Source organism: Ctenopharyngodon idella, chromosome 9 (assembly GCF_019924925.1).
Source record: "Ctenopharyngodon idella isolate HZGC_01 chromosome 9, HZGC01, whole genome shotgun sequence".
In the NCBI taxonomy this organism is placed as follows: domain Eukaryota; kingdom Metazoa; phylum Chordata; class Actinopteri; order Cypriniformes; family Xenocyprididae; genus Ctenopharyngodon; species Ctenopharyngodon idella.
Window position 1 is genome coordinate 25,018,348 of NC_067228.1, and position 20,771 is coordinate 25,039,118.

Here is a 20,771-nt window from a genome sequence, read left to right on the forward strand (position 1 = left end):
GGTGAATCAGACTTACTCATTCTTTCATGTGACAACGATGGGATGACATTTTACTACAGTGTAGTTTGCAATTCCCGTCAGGTTTTGGCAGCAGACACGATAGTTCTAGTGAGTAAAAATGTTCAATGCAAAAATACAGTGCTGAAAACATTTACAACTTTCACTAAAAGCTTGAAGGGAAATAGTAGAAGGATATAGCCTGTCAATGTCACCATGTGACCCCATTTTGTGTCATGAAGGACTTTATAAGCCTGTGAAGCATCCATGTATCCTTTTCTCTGTTTTGATAGAGTTCACTCTTTATAGTGGAAAAGTTTTTTTTTTTTTTTTTTTTTTTTCTAGATTATTAAAATGTTCTTTCACACTAAGAAAAAAAAAGTTTTGGTTCTTCTGTGGCATCACTGTGAAACCCCCCATATATATATATATATATATATATATATATATATATATATATAAAACTTTCTCCACCGATACCGATAGCCGATTATTCAGATTGATATCTGCCGATAACGATAACGATACCGATAGTTTGGAAGTTCTGCCTTTTATACCTTCTTTTAAATAAATTTTTTTTTTCATTATAATTAATAATTAATCATTATATTTTTAATTATTATATTTTGAAAGAAATGCAAATAAAAACTCCATTTCATCAACTTGTTTCAGAGTAACTGGTATCAGTTATAAACATAAACACATTACTCAAATTAATATTAACACACAGTAACTAAATTCTGAAGATTAAATTAATATTTCTTAACTTTCTGAATGTTATTAATTCATATAATTACTATTAATATTGAACATCAGATTGGTTTCTTAGCATTTTCTTTACACAAAGCACAATTTCAGTGCATTTTCCTGCCCTCTTTTGATTGACAGGATATATTGGTACTGACTATTGGCTGTTTTTAAACTATTGGCTGATTGCCGATAGTAGGAAAATGTGCTTTTTACCGATTATCGGCCAATATATATATATATATATATATATATATATATATATATATATATATATATATATATCTCTCAAATCTACAGGGAAACTATAAAAATATAAAAATAACTAGGGGGACCCCTTTTGCATTCTTTTTTTGGAGAGCCCCCAGATAATTTATTTATGTAGTTAAGATAATGTAAGTCATACCACCAGATAATCTAAACCTTCAACTATAACTGATACTTTTTTATTTATTGTAAAATATAATTGTACTATTAGTAGGCCCATGCATCTTTCACTTTCAATTTAAATGTATTAAATGAGGGCACAGCTTTCATATTAACTTCCACATTCTTCTAAACTTTACCATACTTCGTTACTGTTTGATATACTGTAAAGTGTTTCAATATTTGAGCAGCCCCTCCATCATCAGCAGCAGTACCCAGATCTCTCGCGCCTCCCTCCTCGCTCGCGCTGTGCCATGGCAGCAGTGACGTCACCCGTGCATTGACTCGCGCTGGCTGAGAGCGAGAGGTTGAACAGACCGAGGGTTAGAGAGAGCAGCAGCCTGGGCCCACGGACGAAAACTCGCCGAAACGGATTTACATTCGCTACGTGTCGTCCTACCAACCCAAGTCTGCAAAGAGAGCGTGTTTTTCTGCTTGTCCTAAAGCCCGATCTGTCAGGAGTTACTGCAAGGTAAGAAGAAGAACACACTAAAATGTCAACTAGAGTAATAAAGGCTCGCTTAAAGTTGCCTTGGTGTGCTTTCCTGGCAAAAACTGTGATCAGTAACGCGTCTACATGAATATTGCTTCTGTATCGAGAGGATCAGTGTATATGTTTCAATGCAAAATGAGAAAGAAACAGGAGCACTTTGAGTGATTGTCTCTCTCGCGCTCGTCTTTTGTCTCTACCAGCTCTGTTGCCACAATAGAGATCCCAACCGCCTCCTTAAAGTTGCTGGATTTGACACATTCGTGTAAGAGTGAGGATCATCTGTTGATTTATAGTACAGTTTAAATGCCGCCTTTGGTTTGTTTTTGTTTTGAGGCGTCATATTAGAGAAAGAATGAAATGATGGCTGGCTGCTGGGAATGTCCATTGTCATTCTCTACATGTTGTGTGCACGCGCCATGGAGTCATTCCACATTGTAAAACAACAGCTTTCCTTGACTGATATGTCCAGTGCCTTAAGGGATAATTATCTCTATCGTTGTTTATTGTTTATATATACATGTAATTCACTGAGGCGAGAGTGCTTTGAATGAATTAGCATGGCAAGAAGTGCTTCTCTGGAAGTGAATGAAACTTGGATCTTGATGTGACGTGTGATTGGCTTCAATGGTATTTAATCCTCATGATCTGTTTTAATAGCTCAAACATACTTAACATTTACTTCATGACTTTGTTTTCCCTAATCTTATGAGAACTGTAAACAAAAAGTCAAACATTAAACATCCTCAATGGAAAGAAAGTTGACATTGTTTAGGGTCCAAATCCATTGAGTTTTTGAAATCGTATACAGTATGTTTTTGCTAAGTCAAACTGACCCAAAACAGAAACAATGTTATTAATAACAGTCACATTTCTGCTTAGTGACATAGGCTAGCAGAGGGGTTAAAGTTCAGTAATAGCTGGGTTTTATTTATATGAAGTATATAAAGAGGATCCTCGAGTACAGCAAAGTACGCACAGTCAGTCTCGACATCGCTTAAAAAACTATAATGGCAAATGAAAATGCTTGAATAGTTGATTTTACGACACAGTTAAAGATCATTTGAGAATTTGAGCCCCAAAGAAAGATTGTTAATTTAATACACTGTCTGATTGCTGGAGTTAGTTTAAAATTGTTTCTTTGCATAAAGTAAACATGAAGCATCATGCGATTTACAGTTGTTGTGGATTTTCTACATTTATGGTAAGGTTCTTGACACTGTATCCCTTTCCATCTCCCTTTCACAGACTCTCGGTACTTGCATACTTCCCAGCATTATGATAATTGAATTTTACACCAGGATTTCTCCTGCTCGGCTTACGTGCTGTAAGTGGCTCAAATACTGGGCTACTTTGAAGACAATAATCCTATTTTTATAGTTTCTCAAGAAGAAACATCCTTAGAGGATTGAAAAAGCTGCTTATACTTGTGTGATATTCCCATCACATTCACAAAATACCAAAACCATCTGTGCTTCAACATAGGATTTCTTGTCTGAGTTATATCGATTTGAATGCATGATATGGAGATTTTCAGTTTCGACCGGTTTGAAGTTTCACTCTGATCACACCCACTACTGGCGTTTCTTTCACGAGTTGTGATCTGTAGTGTGTTGCCTTGCAGTGACAGGTATGTGGAATCTTAGGCATGATGATTGAACGCGGTAACAACTCTGGTTGCGTTTTCTATTACAAAACTCATGTAAGTGTCACGTAGTGTCTGTCATTGCGCAATGAAAGACAACATAATTGAGCTTACGTAATGCACCAGGCATATTCTGTCATAATTAGGGTCCTAAAGGCAAGGAAAACCCAAAAATGTTAGGAAATTTTGAAACTGTAATTTTCAGGAATGAAAAAAGATATTGAAATGTATAGATTTCTAGAGATAGAAATGATTGCTTATGAAAAGATTTTAACCGTTTAGTATTTACAAAACAAATGTGAAAGGCTCGGAAATTCATCGCTTATATAGTTTGGGAACTTTTCTATTTAAAATTTAAATACAACACTGTCATCACAGTGTTCTCCTTCTTTTATCTCTGTGACCAAAGGAGGGAATCTGAATCTGTCTTTTAGTGCTGAAACGGTCTAAAAATATCCCAAGCTCTCTTTTTACTGATCTCATTTACAAATGTGCTGTTTTCTGGACCGAGGCTCTCTGGAATGTGCTGTGCACACGGTACTCTGTCAGTACCAGCCACCAGTCTCCAAACAAAAGACTGTTCAGTCAAAGCATTTCCCTCCATCTGAGCTTTGCCATGTAGTACATAGCTTTTGGTGTAAGTTCATTGATGTGTATGTCCACCACAGTCTCTAAATTATGGAGTCCGCCATCATTTCTGCTGTTTTTTTTTTTGCCTGTTATTAAGTTACAGTCTGTTAAGGCAAGAGATATAAATCTATTAGTGCTGACAGCCCTTGTTCAGAAATGCTGTACGTGTGATTTGCAGATGATTCAGTCAATTAGAGACATGTTTGGTTTTGTAGTTCCAGACATGATTTGTTTGAAATTATAGTTTGCGCTTGTTGGTAATTGCGTCCGGCTTAGAAATCTTGCAAGGCAAGTGTTTTCTGCGTCTCTCAGCTGGCTTACGCCAACGTCTCTGCAACTGGCTCCCTCAGAACTTTGACCTAAATGTACTTTAACTTTTCTATAAAAGGCTGTAATTATAGTGTTTATGGATTTGGCTGAGTCTTGCAAGTATTCGGTGTAGCCGCGGATAGTTTGTGGTTTAGTATTTTGTAAATGTATTGATTTATCACATACTGGTGGTTAAGGCTACCCGTTTTCCCTTGCTGGGTGGATGTCCGCTAAAATGTTGTCAGTTTGTATAGTAAATGTTCATGGCTCGCTTTTTTTGTGAAATGACCCTATTTTAAACCCTCTATCTAAAGCTGTGAAATGGATCTGGATGGTATGAATAAAAAACCCACGTGTCATCGTCTCAGATCCATAAATTTAGATTGTGGAAATCGTGTTGGGAGGGAAAGGCTCACATCTGCAACATCACGTCACAGCGGAGTTTGTGGTTTGGAGCTGGAAATTGCTTTTTTTGTGATGTGCCGTTCTACAGCAAATTTTAATCTTTCCCAAAATAAGAGCCTTCATAAAGGCCCAGATTGCCGGCCCTGGAGACAGACTTCCCATCTCTAATAGAGCGCACAGATGACGGTTAAAGGTCAGGCTGGAGTTTTGTTATTTTTACCATAATCATTTGTAATCTCAAGCGGCCATTATGCATGCAGCTGATTTAGCAATGATGGAACTGAATTGGTCGGCGTGTCTCTAGTAAGAAAGAGGATTTATTCTGCGCATCACACACTGCTCCTACAATGTATCGCTCCTCTGGTTGAATGGGATTGAAAGGCTGTGTATGATTTTTTTTTTTTTTCTCTTTAGCACTGGTTTTTATAGGTCATATGTGGAGGCTAAAGAGATTTGACTGTGAAAACGATCATACACCACTATTCCAGAGACTGTTCCTCTAAATCGGAAAAAAAAAAATCCTTTTTTTTCCCCTCATGGAATATTCAGTGCATGCAAAGCCACTATGAAAGATGACAGCGTATGAAGATCTAATCTAGGGATGATTTCAACAATCTCTCAGGGAAACATAACTATTTTATGAAGTGGTGATTTCGTATGAATTTGTACAATGTGGATTGTACAAAAACAAGATATTTAGGAAAAAAACATGAAGATCCACCCCTAAACATAACCATCACTGAGTCATAAGCGAATCGTATGAATAAGATTGTACAAATTAATATGAATTAGCCACCAATTTGCCAAAATGTAAAATAGTCATGAATTCCCATTAGATTGTGTTGGATGATTTTAGAGCATTTAAACTGTGTTTGCTGGCTTATAGGCGTGTAAATTTGACAAAAGTCTCACAAAAGACAAAGGTGATTGCTCATCTTCAAGCATTCAAGCCTCCTTTAGCTTTGTTTTCCATGCGTACTTAGTTTGTGTGGGTTGCATTCTGGGTGTTCAGTGCTGTTGCGGTGGCATCTATTTAGACAGGGCAATTTATTTAACAAGGGCATTGTTTGGTTAATTGTGTTTTCATTAAGGGAACGAGGTTTGTTGACCATGGGGAATGTTCTCATGAGTAACTATTAGCAGTTAAGGAGATTTTTACTGAGGAGCTGTACATCGTGTGAAAACTCACTGGAAAATTGAACTAGACTCTGTCCCTTGGCTGAACCTCTTCCTTTCACAAGCTTTCCAGGGACTATCTCAGACTTGTATAGCGGCATAGAGCATCTTTCTCTTTATGGCTTTGTTCTGTCTTTGCTGGATTGCTGTCCTGGCTGCTTCTTCCATCTATCCTTTTATCACTTTTTTTTTTTTATTGTCAGACTTCCTCTATCCAGAATTATGACTTTCCAGCATTAAGTTTGGCAGGCTATTTGACTGACATATCATTTTATTGATATATCATTTTAGCATATATATCGCGATGTGTGATGTCAATTATAGAGATGGTAGTTGATCGGACCGGCACCACGGTTCGAAACGCACATGATTCACAGATTAATTGCGAAGTTTTTTTTAGGTCTTGTCATGGCCGTCTTGGCAAGTATCATCGTAAACACAGTCGGTTATGGCTTACGTGAATGTAAACAATAGAGAAAGAAAACGGATGTTTCATTATATTGGATCAGTGCATTAGCTCTTAAAGTGACAGCAGCTTAATATACCTGTGTCATTAATGTTTATCAAACAACAAAATACAAAGAGAAACACTTTTTTTGTAGCTTTAACAAAGATTAATTTATACAGTGAAGACTATGCAGTGTTATTTTACATCTGATTATTCAATTTCTATACCTGAATACTGTTAGACTTGCCTGAAAAACATAAAGCACTGTTTATTTCATTTGTATCTTTGTTCTATTGTAATCATCTATGCTTGTAATTTGTTTATTTTCAAAATCACAAAATCACCCCAATCATTCTAGAAAGATTAATTCTGTCTAAATAGAGCTATTCAATTCATCCGGTGAAACTGTTTTCATATCACAATATATATCGCAGCAAAACAAAATATCGCAATGTCAGTTTTTTTTCCAGTATTTTGCAGCCCTAGTTTTAATGTTTATTAATTATTAATAATTATCAATCTTAAGAAGTGTTTTGGCAGGTTGCACCATGTGATATTCCAAACTGAATTAACCTTGCCATAACCTTTGATATTTTAAGTGACTATGATATTTTAAGTAACTTACTGACCTTGACACACAGTCAGGGTCTATGATATAATTTCCTGTAATTTTTTGCATGTTGGTTGCACCACATGACTTTGATTTGACAGACCAAATTTTTTTAAATATTTGTAGTATTTTTACAAAAATGCTTAATCGCTGAGTTTTATTTCGAGAAATAATAATAAAGTATAATGGCAAACTACTTAATTACTATTTTTGTTTAATTTTTTTTTTCTTCATTGTGTTATCAGGAGAGTTGTTTAACCCTGACATATTTGACATTATGTCCCCAAAAAAATAATTAAAAATAAATGTTGTTTATTTTTTTTAAATTAAAAACATACATTATAGAATAGGTATTCAAATAATTGTAATAAATCAAATAAATTAATAGAATTAATTAAATTAATTTTAAAAAGTATTTAAAAAAAGTTAGCATTACATCAATGACAAAGTTTTGTTACCTAGCAGATTGATAACTTCCCAGCCAATCTGATTGGATCCTCCTGAGATTGTTGTACGTGCTTTCCAGTTTTCTGAACAATATACATCTGGTTGGCCAGTGAACTGAATCCGGGCGGTCCGTGGACATAGGGATGCACCTCTATCATGTCACTCCATCAGCTGCTCCAGCAAGGTGATTGTGTTTTCTCATACTAGCAGATATCAGACCTAATCTTCCTTATGAAAGGTTCTGTCATCACTCTGTGTAATATATATGCGCGCTCTCTCTTGCGCGCACACGCACACACGCACACTCACACTCGTCTTCTTGAAAGTACACAGATGGATCCCTTCTGCTTGGGAAGAGCATGATTGATCAGACACAACAGATTCAGCCCTTCTCTTTAGCACCCTATTGCCATCAGACTGAACTGATCATTAATTCATTTTCCAGTCATAAACACCATGTGAAGGGCTTCTTGGGCTGTAATTAAGGGTCGCCTGCTCTTAACTGCATGGCTGGTTTTGAATTTCCTCAGTGAAATGGCCATTCTGCACTGGACAGGGCAGGAGTGTGAAATTCAACACCACCTCTAAGTGCTTCATTGCAGCTCAGAGTGAGCAGCAGATTTGGGCCCTGCTTGCCCCTCTCCCCTGCTGATTCAGAGCCTTCTCCTGCCCTCCCCCTCACTCAGACAGGACTGTGCAGAAGAGCAGGACGCAGGCTAAGGTGTAACTAGAAGTCACAGGAATTTGAGTTCCTTTGTCTGATGGCTTTTGGGTAACAGCAGTAAGACCTGCATGTATTCTAAATAAGGATGCAGAGAGAATGGTGATACATTTGGAAAATATCAGAATCGATCCAGAATCGATTCTCGATGCATCGATTTATTGTCCCAGCTCTACTATATAGCTGGTGTGCACGAGCTGATGCGAAACACACAGAGTGGATTGAGCGTGCAGCGGCATAGGGAGCTCGTCAAGCGCACATCCCTTTTTCACAAACATCGCTGGAAAGTTTGTAGTTTGGTCGGATATGGCAGTAGAAAATAAAGTAGAACAAGGTACATATTACTAACGTTAAATGACGGTTCAAATTCATATTCAAATTCACATTAAATTCTTTTAAAGGATTAGTTCACTTTCAAATTAAAATTTCCTGATAATTTACTCACCCCCATGTCATCCAAGATGTCCATGTCCTTCTTTCTTCAGTCGAAAAGAAATTAAGGTTTTTGATGAAAACATTCCAGGATTACTCTCCTTATAGTGGACTTCAATTGGCTCCAAACGGTTGAAGGTCAAAATTACAGTTTCAGTGCAGCTTCAAAGGGCTTTAAAGATACCAGAAATGGAATAAGGGTTTTATCTAGCGAAACAATCGATCATTTTCTAAAAAAAAATAAAAATGTATATGCTTTATAAACACAAATGATCGCCTCGCAAGTGCTTCCACCAGACCGCCTTCCGTATTCTTCAAAAAGCTTACGCTGTATGTCCTACACGTTCCCTATTCAAATTACAGAACAAACGCTGCGCTAGTTCCATTTTTTCCGTAAGTTGAATAGGGAAGGCAGTCTGGTGGAAGCTAGATATTTTACTTCATAACTTGTTAAATATGGATATTTTTTTGCACAAATGTATCGCTTCGCTTCAGAAGGCCTTTATTAACCCCCCGGAGCCATGTGGAATATGTTTATGATGGATAGATGTGGATGGAAGCACTTTCTTCAGCTCATACTCGTTGATCCCGCTCACTGCCATTATAAAGCTCGGATGCGTCAGGATTTTTATTAATATTTCTCTGATTGTGTTCATCAGAAAGAAGAAAGTCATATACACCTAGGATGGCTTGAGGGTGAGTAAAGCTTGGGCTAATTTTCATTTGAAAGTGAACTAATACTTTAAGCAGCAGAAATTCTTGTATATCAAGTGTTTTAGCAGCTAGAACATGGATAGATGTGTTGAAATAAATGTTGACCATTGCCAGATGTTGGAGACAGTGAGGTTAATTTTCTGTGAGTAGGTGACCAGGCACTGTGTGGGGATATCTGTGACTGCTTCAGAGCTCCACAGCCCAAGGCCTGAGCATTCACAGTCAGCCTCTGAGATAAAGGTCATGACCACAAATTTGTGCTGTCACCCACATAGAAGAAGAGACAGGAGATTGAGCTAGAGGGAGGGTGAGAGATAGAAGGAAAGGAGGAAAAAAGAGAGAGGAAGCAGGGGAGTTCACATGAGAAACTCGCACACAAAACAAAGATGTACCAGTGGGAAGTTGAGCTTTATGTGCTTTCACTGTCAAGTCTGATTCAGTTTGTTCAATGTTTGCTGCTTTGTTTTGTCAGAGGGTTTGTTTGGAGCAGTGTTGGTGGCTGTTGCTCCAGTTAATTTAATTAACTTGGTTTTCTGCTTGTTTGAATCCAATTGTGTGTCTAAGTGTTTGGCATCTCTTAATAAACAGTTGTGTTTTTCACGGTGTTGTTGCTGAGGTCCTGTTAGGTCTTTTTAGGGTTGGCAAGTCTTTTTGGCTCACCAAGACTGCATTTATTTGATTAAATAGTATTACAATTGAAAAGGAAAGTTTTCTATTTGAATATGTTTTAAACACATTTTTCCTGTTTTTCAGCAGCCATTACACTGGTCTTCAGTGTCACATAATTCATAGGCACCCACTCCCCATATTTTTTTGTCAAGCTATGTTGTAAAGCTAAATATAAAGGTAGAATTGCATTTATTATGACCCCCTGGGACCCGATGTGAGATCCACCAATCAGAGAGTTTCCCAAATCACAATCAAATTTTTGATTGGTTAAAATTAACGGAGAGTATCTCTCATGTTTTCCCTTGGAAGCTCGACCGATTGGCGACTATGACATGATCCATCATCATTCTAATATGCTGATTTTCTGCTCAAGAAACATTTTTTATTATCAGTGTTGAAAGGTTGTGCTGCTTAATATTTTTGTGGAAACCGTGATACATTTTTCAGGTTTTGGTTTGAATAGAAAGTTCAAAAGAACAGCATTTACTTAAAATAGACTTTTTTAACATTATAAATGCCTTTACTGTTACTTTTTAAAACATCTTTGGGTCTATTAATTGCCTGAAAGAAAAGAAAGTTATTTCCTTTTATAGCACTTTTATACTCATAAATTATGAGCAAAGGAGCAGGCATGGAACTAGCCCATCTATACAGGATTTAGAAAATAAAAATCATTACAAATAATGAATATATCATTAGTATCTAATATCTACTGTAGCTCAGCCCTGTTCCCTATACAATAAACGCACTCATGCATATTAAGAAAGCCATAGCAAACTTTCTGAGGATACCTGAATCCCTTCTTGGAAGGCAGACATATATACGCCATAATGTGAATTTGATACCCAGAGTCTTTCCTTATCTTCCCTATTCTTTTAGTTCAGGGAACGGATGTAGAGTAGGACGCTTTAAGCTGTGTTTACATCAAGAGTTACGTAATCCTATAGCTATTTTCCATCTCCGGACCTATTCTTTCTCGTAAGTGAACTTTGAACATGGGTGAGGTTGTACTTCTGCAGTGCCACAGTTTCTGTGAAATTTCTCCTCCAGTAGTTCTTTTGTAAGACAATACAGCTTGAACCCTTACCCAATTTCTTAGAAACTGTGACGGAGCCTGATAGACAATCCCATTATCTCTTCTTTTATCTTTCTCTTTTCTTCACAGGTTTTTTTTTTTCCTCCACAGTTTCCCCCCTTTTCTTTTTCTTCTGGGAGTTATAATCTGCAAGGTCACTCATGGTAAGAGACGGTGCTTTTTAAAGCTTAACATTGTGACCCCAGCAGTAGAATTTAGATGTACGTTTTCAATGCTTTTCGATGCCTTAAAACCTCTATTTAGTTTAGTTGACTGCTTTTAGTTCATCAACATGTACCCCAAAAATTCGGGTACATGACCCGTGTAGTCAGGCTTTGACTATGGGCATGAAGTCCGGTCCACTTTGCAGCTTATTCTGCAAATCACCAATTTAGACTCAAACCATACACAGTTGCCTTTGACTTTATGTGCTCTTTATATGAAATGGGGAAATCTGCACAGTAAAAAATGTGCATAATTTTAATGTTTAAAGACTTTAAAAATGCTACAGTAAAAACCTATTAATTGGTGAACAGTGTTTTCTTACTATATACAGTGAAAAACTAATGAATCTAATGGGACATTTAATGTAATTTAACAGCAAAAAGACTGTAAAATGTACAGTTTTTTTTTTTTTTTTTTTTTTGGAAATGAATCTTATAATTTTCAGTGAAAGGCCTTAAACTGACTTTCCCAGAATTTCCTGTGTGACACTTCACAGTTGATGTTTTTGTTTTGTTTTTTCATTTAAATAATTGTTTCATCTTAGTTTTTTTCTTATCACTTATGTACATTAGGGGTGTATGTTACATCTTATGTTATTAAATCATAATTTTAGTGTCGTGTGTTACCATGACTGTATTTTGTATTTGTGTGCGTGACACTGTGTGCATTGTCTATATTTTAGTATTTGCGTCAGATTGTTGAAAAGCAACTTGTGATGATCTTGGATTCATCATGTGGCTTTTTCATTACCACATGTTTTTATTGTGGTTGTCATTATATTATATATTATATTATAAATTTACTTTCAATTTAAGTTCAATCTGTAAAACCTAAAATGTTGCTACCATATTTTTTACTGTAAAGTTCTGGCATCCACAGGTGCCTTTTTTCCCCTGTACATTTCAGAGATTTTTCAAACAAACTCTGATTATTAATGATTTAACCTTGCAAAGGTTGTCAAATGTTGCCTTGTTTTTCCACAGAAGGGATTAGATACCAGATTGTAGTAATTCAGGCAGTTCCTGCCATTTTTGTCTGCAATATGCATCAAACGGTCAGGCAATGAACTGTGTGCGGTCCGTGAGTGTGCTGTAGAATGTCTGGAGATTGTGTGTGTCGGATCTAAGTTAAACTGTTAAGACACCCCTTTGTTCATGTCCCATTTGTGGATCCAATGAGCCCACCGCTTTGTGTTCGTACCCCTGCACTGAGTCCACTGGCCCTGCCCTGGTTGTGCCGCAGTGTGAATTGCATGTCGGCTGAGTGTGCAAAACGTGAGAGAAACGCACATGCTTTGCCTCTCACGGCACTCTTTCATGGAAGCACATTAAGGTATTTGCTGATGAAGCTATGGTGTGTGTTTGTTGGACCGATGCCACTGGTGCTTGGGCCATTGCCTCTAGGCATGGGTCAGGGTAGTCAACTAGTCGTCGTCCATCAACCGGTTGACTAAAGAGGATAAAAGAGATTTGAGTCTTTTGCTTTTAGACAGTTAGCATGATATAAAACACACTCTGAAAGCCTTCAATATAGTAAATTGTATGTAATGTATGTAATAAATTTATTAATAAATAATTTGTATGTAATTTGTAATTTATTTTTTACCTGGAAAATTATACACAACCATTCAAAAATTCGGTAAATAAATTAGTACTTTTATTAAGCAGGGGGCAAATTAAATTAAAGTGACAGCAAAGACAGTTATAATATTAATGTTCTATTAAAGGCACAATATTTTTTTTTTTCGCCGCTAGGGGTCGCTAAACTCTTCAAAACAATAACAAAGGTGTAGATTGATGACGCAGTGAATGAGCGTGGAATCATCGAACTTGTCGTCATGCCGATATTGATCTTCGTTTTATTTCTCCTTTTGTCCCAAAGTTTGCTTGCCATGGTCCATAATGTTTGAACGAAACAACAACATCGTGCCGCTAGACGTTACGCAGCTGTCCGTGTCTGTTGCCATGAGGGGCTTTCGCACCGGAGGACCCTTTTCATAGTTCCTACTAGAACTATTGGCTGAAGTACCTGGATTTTGCTGTGTTTGCACCGCAGGAACTATGAAGGATTTTAGTTCTAGGAACTCCTTTTGGGGGAACTAAATTAGCTCCTACTTCAGAGAAGGGTCTAAACCAGCTGGTCAAACGCATGTCAAACACCGGCACCCAGCATTTTTAAAAAGCCGTGTAAACATTTTTACTTCACAAAAATGGAAAACAGCGATAACGGCATTTACCTGTTGTCTGCAGGGTTGTGTTCTTTTCTCCGCCTCGATACTTTAAGTTGTCATAGGAGATTTCGTCTCTTAGCCCCACTTTTTGCTCTTTCAGTCGCATAGATTATGCGTTTACATTTCATCTCCGTTATCATGAAGCCCACGACACACAACAAACACAGCTCCGATCACGGCATCCTCTGTTCACTGTTTTTTAGCGTTTGTAAATGCCGCCCTTAAAGATGCTGCTGTCGGCCGCTTCACAGTTCCTATTCCCAGTGTGAATGCAACCAGGAACATGGCCCGGGGGAGAAATTAATTCCCGGGGAACTATCCTAGTGGCTGGTTCCTAGAACTATTCGGTGCGAAACCCCCAATGGTTACTATGGCAGTACAAGCGGAAACCAGGGATAACACAGATATTACGTCATTGACAATTGACAAGGGACGGGCACTATTTAAAATTGTGAATTTCTCTGAATTTACAAATTCTTGGAAACATTTAGGATAATTTAAGTACACAATTGAATGAAATATATAAACTGTGCAAGTGTTTTTTGGATATTTTAATATAAAAATCTTACATATTGTGCCTTTAAATGCATTATCACAGTTTCCAAAAAGATATTAAGCAGCACAACTGTTTTCAACTTTATATTTAATAAATGTTTCTTGAGCACCAAATCGACATTATGATTTCTAAAGGATCATGTGACACTGAAGACTGGAGTTATGATGCTAAAAAATCAGCTTTGCCATCTCGGGAATAAATTACATTTTAAAATATATTAAATTAGAAAACAGTTATTTATATTCTAATATTATTTCACAATATTCCACTCCAATTTTGATCAAATAAATGCAATAAAATAAATTGATCAAATAAATGCATCTTCTTGAATTCAAAATTCAATTTGTTTTTTTAAATCTGTACACATTTAATCAAGATGTAAGGAAAATATGTTATTACTTTTTACTTAATGTTACACCACATTACATTTTCACAGTAGTTCAATTAATTTTTTTTCAATGCTAAAAGTTTTTAAAAACCGTATGAAACCAATATGAATACAAAGAGTACATTTCTAAGAATTTTAAAACATATTTTAAATTAAATTTTTGAAAGATTTTTCCTTTTCTTTATCATGGACACTCTTGTATGTCATTGACCGTGTAGTTTTGCACATCCATAATTGCCTCACACTCTGGCCTGGCCTTCTGCCTCAAATGGAGAATCCAGCTTGTGTCGTTGTTGGTGGGAATTTTCCTTGGTTTTCTACAAGGGGAAAAATACATGCATCAGTGCTTTTTTTTTTTTTTTTTAGATTTATGATGAGAAGTTTTCCTATGGTGTTTTTAGATATGTTTTTTGAGACAGCTTTGAATTGCGGTTCTAGCCTTGGAGATTAAACACCACAGCATCAGTTGGCAAACCTGGAACTGTTCGGCTGTGAATGCGAGTATGGGCTGCAGCTTTGATGGATGTAACAGATTGGATGCCGAGGGGTTAATCTCTGTGAACCTCAATGCAGTAAGTATAAATGAGAATGGAAAAAATGAGTATGAATGGCAGAGAGACAAGCGACAGGAACGACCTGACCTGAACTTGCACTGCGGAGACGAGAGTCTTGGGCTGTTGCCAACTCGCCTGTTTGTTTTGTATGACTGGAGCCTGGGCGGCGTGGTATGTTAGCATATTATTTATTTGTACATGTGCTCACTCATACACGGTTACAAACTTAAGAGCTTAATAAAACAAACTCACTCAAATTACTTCCTTATAGCTATTAGCATTGTGTTAAGGGTGTGGACAAGCACGGGTTAATGAGTAAAGCTTTTATGGCCCATGCACACTCAGTCATACTGTCATCATTATTAAGCGGTGCAGTTAAAAGGCCTTGGCTTTTGCATTAGCTTTTTAGTTTGGAAGAGACTACCTTTTCTAATCTAACCTTTCAGACATTTAGTCAACCACTAACCCTGATAATGCATCGTTCGCACCATCTACAGGAAATTTTGATACAACATTCATGCATACCATTGCTTATTCATTCAACATAGGTTACATATTTCGTGCACACAATGTGGATAAGCTACATTTCAGCTGTGTGGATATAGGGCTGGGTTGATAATATTGATTTCTTGATTTTAATCAATCTTCATTTCGATGAACTAGGGGTGGTCGGTGTATCGAGTTTGTAAGATATATCGATATATTTTTTTTGTATACGATACGGAATGAGGCATACCATTTATATCGATATACAGTAGATTTATACGAGCGCATCTGAAACATAGCGGTGGATGTCGCAGAGTGCTGCTGCAGGGAAAATGCATAATACAATTTGTCCTAAACATGAGACACGCTTATTATTAAGGGCTTTAAAAACAACCTAACCCATAAGATTAAGATATAGTTAACACGTATAGTTTACAGCATCTGTAATAAAAATAAGTGTTCATGCAAAAAAAAAAAAAAAAAACTTTTGGTGCATCACTAGTATGCATATGTATAAAGTCCATAGCTGCAAGATTTTTTTATTATTAACATCAGGGTAGGTCCACACCATAAATGTACCAAAGGATACAAAACTGTCAATTTGGAAAGGAAGATCTTGTGGTCTCCAATACAATCTGTGTACAAAATATACATTACATATAATTATACATACATGTAATTACATATAATTAATAATTCCATGATGCAAGTTACTTGAGGCTGTAGTAATATCATCCCAAACAACAGTACCATTAATATCAAATTGCATAAGTTCCAGGTTTTACTCCATAAACTGCAAATTAAGAAGAGTTTATAAGAACATTCCAATATTTCATCCTATAATTTGGAGACCATTGACCTTTTGTTTATTTTGAGTGAAAACTTTATGAAGCAGATGGAGAGCCAGTTTGGTTCCCGGAGGTGAAATATTTTGTACTGAGATATGATTGAGCAAAGAAACTGAACTGATTTTCAGGCTGCATCATTAGACTTGTTTGCAGGAAAGAATCCTCTTTGCATTTCACAAACCTTCATTTTTCAATTGCTGTCCATCATATTCTGTTAGCCATTTCTGAAATGCATCCCCCTGTTTACAGAGGAAATGATGTGCACTCTGACCCAACCATTTCCTGTACAAGAGCATGTTTGTCCATTTGGTTGAGTGTCACATTCCTGTGCTGGATTTGGCAGTGTGAGTGCGTGCTGTTATTATTTCCCCAGCTCTTTACTTTTTTTTTTTTTTTTTTTTTTTTTCTCTCTTGCCTTTTTGCATTATGCTGTTGTCAGAGTGAGTCCAAAATGAACACTCTGCAAATGCAAATAAATGCTTTGGCAGTTAAATAAAGGTAATTTTATTAGGAAGTGCAACATAATTCATACTTTACATGGAACTGTCAAAATGATCTCAATTATTGCTTATAGTCTGATCCTCAAGTGATTAAAATCAAAGACATACAAACCATCAACTAAAAAACATCTGTAATGAATTGAATGTCTTCTAACAGAGAGACTGAGAATAGACTGAGAATAGCTTGCATATGATGCTTTGATGCGGTGAGCTGCACTTTTTGACACATAGACAAGGAAAAAAGAGCAAAACAATTAAATTGTCAAAATATACTACACTACGTAATGGCAAAGCTGAATTTTCAGCAGTCATTACTCCAGTCTTAATACGTGGATGGAAACATGGCTACTTTTTATGCACATTTTGGGATATCACATTAGAAAAAATGCTGGATGGAAATGTCAAAGAAAAAAAGTGCATAAAAAAACGTATCCGCTTAATTGAGGCAGATAAAGTTTTTATCCGATAAGAAAACGTGCATAAACTACAATGGAAACACATTTGCCAAATAAATTGCTCGATGTGCAACAAAAAACTTTCGAGACTTTGCCTCAACAGTGGATGTGACTGGATAACTGGACTGACCAGACCAATTTCATTGCACAGCATCTCAAATGTTGTTTTAGTTATTCTGAAATGCCTGAGTAAAAGTCTGTCATCAGAATGATTTGGTTTTATCCCCTTCCAGAAGCATCTCACATGTTTGCATTTACAAACACCAGGCATGACTGCGTTTATTGTTTCGTCTGTGTGCTCTGAGATGCAAGTCTTTTATGATGTAGGAAAAAAAGAGCCACGATTTCAACCCCGATTGCAAGAACTCACATTTTTATTGCAGATATTTTATGCCAGTTTCCCAGGAAGTGACGATTTTGTTCTCTTAAACACATGGGATGGAAAGAAACAGTGCCACTTACTGAAATGTGTCATGTCTCATAATTAGAGCTGGGTTAAAAATACAAATTTCTCGATTTTAATCAATTCAAAAATCATTTTGAAGAAACTATATCAATTCTTAAATCCAAAGAATCAATCTTTTAGTCTATGCTTTTTTTTTTGTTGATGAATGAACAATTTAGGGTACCTCCCATTCCATAAATCACATTAAGTTTTGTGCTTTGTTACTTCTGATATGAAAACAAAGCCTCAGTTTTAAAATTCTGTCAATTTTACTATGAAATTCAAACAATACTATTTTGGCACTCTTAAATGTGACGTGACAGATTGCTGTAGCTCCTCAGTTCAAGCGAAGCGGCAGCGTGGAGTGCACATGAACTGATCACCTCTTCCGCTTTACTACTAGTTACAGCATGAAAAAATGAACATGAATGAACATCAGAAGGTATGTTGAAAAAAAGAGCCACAGTTTGAACCCCAATTGCATGAACACTTATTTTTATTACAGATACTGTATTTCGCACCACTTTCCCAGGAAATGACGATTTTGTTCTCTTAAACACATGGGATGGAAACGGTGTTTTATTCGCAAATGTTTTATGCGATATTCCAATTTTGCGCATAAGTTAAATTTGCATGGAATGGAAATTTAAATGGAAACATAGCTAGTGTCACATGATCCTTCAGAAATAATTCTAATATACTGATTTGCAGCTCAAGAAACATTTCGTATCATCAGTGTTGAAAACAGTTGTGCTGCTAATATTTTCATGGTACATTTCCTTCATGAATCACTGATGAACAGAAAGTTAAAAATTTTATAATTTGTAACATTGTAAATGTCTTTACTGTCACTTTTGTTCAATTTTATCTGTCATTGGTGAATAAAAGTATTATTTCTTCAAAAATCATTTTAAAATATTTATTTATTGAAAAAAAAAACATGCAAAATACAGTTTCATGGCTGGTAAAATTTCCTAGTTCACTTACTATGTGCAGAGGCAAAAAGCTTTTGGGTGCTAATTGTGGTGTTTTAAAACTGAAGAGGTGGTTCTAACTTTATTGAAAGCGCCCTGAGTGTTTTGTGTTAAGTTAATAAACTGAAACGCATACATTAAGTTGTAGGCTAACTGAGCTTGCAAATGTTGAGCGTCACCTGGGTTTGAGTCATCTGCATGCTAACAATGGTGGGCTCTTTACGGATCTCCTGGTGGGCTAATTGGATGACACATTAATTGCTTGGGCCGGTACTCAGTGAAGTGGAATGGTAATTATTGGGTGCTGCTTCTAATAAAAAGACTCCCTCAACCATCACAGACATTTGGTTGGCAAAGGGTTTTTTTATATAGAGATTTTTGCATTACTGGCTTATTAGGCAATGGGAATAGAGGCCTGTGACAGCTGCAATGCTCCCCCAAGCTAAGCGGGAAATTTTAAGGGGGACACAGCGAACAATCATAGAGTGAGTGTCCTCTCTGCCCTAAAACCTCTCGGGCCAAACCAGATGAGTGTGTAATTAAAGTTCTGTTTCATTGCCTAAGCCATTGCTGTGCTGAGTTGATGTCAACAGAAGAGGACATGCAGTGAACAGAGGGATGTGTGAATACTTATTAGTGCTCCATGCTCAAATCCCACAATCCTGTCCCTTGCCAGCCCTTGTTTAGTTGGCACATGGCTTTACAATGACATCATCTGCGGGAAGATAAAGATGGAAATTGAGACCTAGAAGGAGAGCCAACATAAGCCAAGGACAGACTCTCAGTAGTACATATTGATAGACTGAGATAGCGAGGGATGAGTTTGGATGAATATCTCTGCCGGGCTCTAGACTGCAACGAAAATGGTTGCGTAAGCTCCAAAATATGGTGACAACAATTTAAAAATTTGTCTCTATTGATTAATGATGTGTGATATATCAGTAGTACCACGGGATATACATTTCATTTATTGCAATCATTTCTTCTATTTTTACATTTAGGTTATCTTTTGCTGATGTCTTATCACATGTAAAGTTAATCTTTTAAACTCTACTAATTTAATAACACTGTTCAAAATGAAAATCCATATTTCATACTGTACTTTATAAATCTTGTGATGCCTAAATTCACTTGTAGTATTTAAAATGTTTGATTTTAGTTTAGGTTTTTTTTTTCATTTTTAGACAAAATAGTCAGTTATCAACCGGAACATAATGTAATTGTCATCTTATTGGTATATGCCAGAATTTTAATATTCGTGCATCCCCCAGCATTGATGACTGTTGGCGAAACATTTTCAGAGGTTGTGCTAAAAGTTGTTTAGTTACACTAGTTGATCTTTGGAGTGTGTATCCATGTTTCCTTCACCAGTATTCTGCATTTTTCATGTTCAATGAACACAGTGTGAGTCGTTCAATTCGCAAACTCTTATGAAACATTCTGAGCTGTTACTGAGTTCACAACTGCCTGTACCATGAGTCATTTTCCCGGTATTTTGCTTTAGAAAATAAGGCAAGACATATTATACCTAAGATTTAAGGCTGATTATTTTTCAATTGATTAATCTATTGATTTTCTTCGATTAGTCTATCTTTTTATAGTCAGATAATCCTTTGGTTAACTTACCAATAAACAATAACCATGACTTCTACTATTAATATTTTAGCGTTTTAACAGCATGGAGCTGCTGAGAATGCGGTTGTGAGTCCTACAACATTTTCAGGTTTCGGTTAAAGGAGGGGTCTAATGATATTTCATGCATTCTGACTTATTTACACTGTTAAAGAGTTGGATTCTCATGCGAAACATGGCCAAAGTTTCAAAACACGAGTTGGACGTATGCTGGAGTATTTCTGTGCCAAATGTACTACTTCCAGTTGTGGACATGTCTCGTAGAATTTTTTTTAGAGTATGGCCCTTTATCACATAATGAAGGGTAGAATTCCTTGTATGGACACTTCTCCCTGATAAGCGTGCACACACACACAGCAAGAGCACACCCATCAATGCGCTTCGTTCGGGATACGGAAGCCGAGAGATTTTTCAACAATGGCTGTGTCCCAATTCAGAGGCTGCACCCTTTGAAGGCTGCATACATCATCGAGGCAGTCTCATTTAAGAAAAATAACCAGATTGCAAAGTAAGAAAGAAAATACAGTATTTTACACC

General features: G+C 36.6%; 1 protein-coding gene across 1 annotated transcript in view; it reads left to right on the forward strand.

The window, feature by feature from the left end:
• The first annotated feature begins 1,433 nt into the window (after window positions 1-1,433).
• The window catches only part of nck2a (NCK adaptor protein 2a), a 66,424-nt gene continuing 47,086 nt past the window's right edge, over window positions 1,434-20,771 (forward strand). The window contains exon 1 of the mRNA XM_051906345.1: window positions 1,434-1,642. The gene's annotated coding sequence lies outside the window, so the exon portion shown is untranslated. The remainder of the gene's footprint in view (window positions 1,643-20,771) is intronic.